A 3,713-nucleotide genomic window follows, 5' to 3' on the forward strand; every position below is an offset into this window, starting at 1 on the left:
TGTGTGTGTGTGTGTGTGTGTGTGTGTGTGTGTGTGTGTGTGTGTGTTGTTAAGCCTATGTAAATTATTCATAACTCTTCACGCCAGGCTGAGAGTGTTTTCCGTCTAGTTTGTTATATCAATGTGACCGTGTTAGCATGCACTAAGATGGTAAATTAATATTACGCCTGGTGGTGTAGTGGAATAAGGCGCCCCAACATGGTATGGCTTACTGGTGTGGTGTAGTGGAATAAGGCGCCCCAACATGGTATGGCTTACTGGTGTGGTGTAGTGGAATAAGGCGCCCCAACATGGTATGGCTTACTGGTGTGGTGTAGTGGAATAAAGCGCCCCAACATGGTATGGCTTACTGGTGTGGTGTAGTGGAATAAGGCGCCCCAACATGGTATGGCTTACTGGTGTGGTGTAGTGGAATAAGGCGCCCCAACATGGTATGGTTTTTTTTTTTTTTTTTTTTTTTTTTTGAGGAAGAAGGAACCAAAGGCCATGAGCCCGCATAACAGTTCCCTCCAAGAGAAAAACAAAATACAATAGAGAGCCAAATTCAAGATCCGATCATTTTGAGATGCCTGGACACACTGCGTTTGAAAGACTGGAGATCATAGGCAGCAGGAAATACAGACAGAGGGAGACAGTTCCAGAGTTGACCTGTTGCATAAATGAAAGACTGGGAGTAACGATTAACTCTTGCATTAGAGAGCTGGACAGAAAAGGGATGAGAGTTTGCTGCCAGACGGGTGCAACGCGCCCGTCGTAGAGGTGGAGGAATGCAAGCAGACAGTTCAGAGGAGCAGTGACCATTAAAGTAGCGATAGAAAAGAGATATAGATGCAACAGTGCGGGGAAGAGACAGAGGTTGAAGGGAGTCAGTAAGAGGAGGAGAGTTAATGAGACGGAAAGCCTTTGACTCCACCCTATTGAGAAGAGCTGTATGTGGGGAGCCTCCCCACACATGAGAGTTGTACTCCACACAGGGACGGATAAAACCCCTGTATAGAGTCAACAATTGTGCAGGGGTAAAGAAAGAGCGGAGGCGGCTAAGCACACCCAATCTCTGGTGTGGTGTAGTGGAATAAGGCGCCCCAACATGGTATGGCTTACTGGTGTGGTGTAGTGGAATAAGGCGCCCCAACATGGTATGGCTTACTGGTGTGGTGTAGTGGAATAAGGCGCCCCAGCATGGTATGGCTTACTGGTGTGGTGTAGTGGAATAAGGCGCCCCAACATGGTATGGCTTACTGGTGTGGTGTAGTGGAATAAGGCGCCCCAACATGGTATGGCTTACTGGTGTGGTGTAGTGGAATAAGGCGCCCCAACATGGTATGGCTTACTGGTGTGGTGTAGTGGAATAAGGCGCCCCAACATGGTATGGCTTACTGGTGTGGTGTAGTGGAATAAGGCGCCCCAACATGGTATGGCTTACTGGTGTGGTGTAGTGGAATAAGGCGCCCCAACATGGTATGGCTTACTGGTGTGGTGTAGTGGAATAAGGCGCCCCAACATGGTATGGCTTACTGGTGTGGTGTAGTGGAATAAGGCGCCCCAACATGGTATGGCTTACTGGTGTGGTGTAGTGGAATAAGGCGCCCCAACATGGTATGGCTTACTGGTGTGGTGTAGTGGAATAAGGCGCCCCAACATGGTATGGCTTACTGGTGTGGTGTAGTGGAATAAGGCGCCCCAACATGGTATGGCTTACTGGTGTGGTGTAGTGGAATAAGGCGCCCCAACATGGTATGGCTTACTGGTGTGGTGTAGTGGAATAAGGCGCCCCAACATGGTATGGCTTACTGGTGTGGTGTAGTGGAATAAGGCGCCCCAACATGGTATGGCTTACTGGTGTGGTGTAGTGGAATAAGGCGCCCCAACATGGTATGGCTTACTGGTGTGGTGTAGTGGAATAAGGCGCCCCAACATGGTATGGCTTACTGGTGTGGTGTAGTGGAATAAGGCGCCCCAACATGGTATGGCTTACTGGTGTGGTGTAGTGGAATAAGGCGCCCCAACATGGTATGGCTTACTGGTGTGGTGTAGTGGAATAAGGCGCCCCAACATGGTATGGCTTACTGGTGTGGTGTAGTGGAATAAGGCGCCCCAACATGGTATGGCTTACTGGTATGGTGTAGTGGAATAAGGCGCCCCAACATGGTATGGCTTACTGGTGTGGGTGACGTTCATTGATCTCATATGCCACTGAGGAGCGACTGATTGGTATAATGTTTAATGTGTGGACCACGTAGCCTTGCCCCAGGCCCCTACGCTACTGATGGTGTATTACAGGATTGCATCATAGACTGACAGATAGACAGATTGATGGGTAGATAGCTGGAAGGTAGGTGGGTAGGCAGGTGGATAGAGAGGGAGGGAGGGAGGTGGGTAGGCTGCTAGGTAGGAGATAGATAAGTAGAAAGACAGATATACTGTATAGTTAGTAAAATATTCATGGACTTCACTCCAGATGGATAGATAGGTATATAGGTATACAGGCAATAAAATATTCATGGGTGTTCACGCCAGATAGATAGACAGGTATATAGGTAATTAAATATTCACGGGTGTTCACGCCAGATAGATAGATAGATAGGTATACAGGTAATAAAATATTCACGGGTGTTCACGCCAGATAGATAGATAGACAGGTATATAGGTAATAAAATATTCACGGGTGTTCACGCCAGATAGATAGATAGACAGGTATATAGGCAATAAAATATTCACGGGTGTTCACGCCAGATAGATAGATAGACAGGTATATAGGCAGTAAAATATTCATGGGTGTTCACGCCACATAGATAGATAGATAGGTATACAGGCAATATAATATTCATGGGTGTTCACGCCAGATAGATAGATAGATAGATAGATAGATAGGTATACAGGTAATAAAATATTCATGGGTGTTCACGCCAGGTAGATAGATAGATAGATAGGTATACAGGTAATAAAATATTCACGGGTGTTCACGCCAGATAGATAGATAGATAGGTATACAGGTAATAAAATATTCACGGGTGTTCACGCCAGATAGATAGATAGATAGATAGATAGGTATACAGGTAATAAAAAATATTCATGGGTGTTCACGCCAGGTAGATAGATAGATAGGTATACAGGTAATAAAATATTCACGGGTGTTCACGCCAGATAGATAGATAGATAGATAGATAGGTATACAGGCAATAAAATATTCACGGATGTACACGCCAGATAGATAGATAGATAGGTATACAGGTAATAAAATATTCACGGGTGTTCACGCCAGATAGATAGATAGATAGATAGATAGGTATACAGGTAATAAAATATTCACGGGTGTTCAGGCCAGATAGATAGATAGATAGGTATACAGGTAATAAAATATTCACGGGTGTTCACGCCAGATAGATAGATAGATAGATAGATAGGTATACAGGTAATAAAATATTCACGGGTGTTCACGCCAGATAGATAGATAGATAGATAGGTATACAGGTAATAAAATATTCACGGGTGTTCACGCCAGATAGATAGATAGATAGGTATACAGGTAATAAAATATTCACGGGTGTTCAGGCCACACACAATAATTTTCCGTCCATTTTGGTGTATCTGTTTGGCTGGTAATTTCGTCAGCTGTGGTGGCACGAAAAATGACAATTGTGTATTTGCCACCGCTTTGTCTCTCTCTCTCTCTCTCTCTCTCTCTCTCTCTCTCTCTCTCTCTCTCTCTCACC

Source organism: Coenobita brevimanus, chromosome 50 (assembly GCF_032717465.1).
Source record: "Coenobita brevimanus isolate Jiangsu-jjx chromosome 50, ASM3271746v2, whole genome shotgun sequence".
In the NCBI taxonomy this organism is placed as follows: Eukaryota; Metazoa; Arthropoda; class Malacostraca; order Decapoda; family Coenobitidae; genus Coenobita; species Coenobita brevimanus.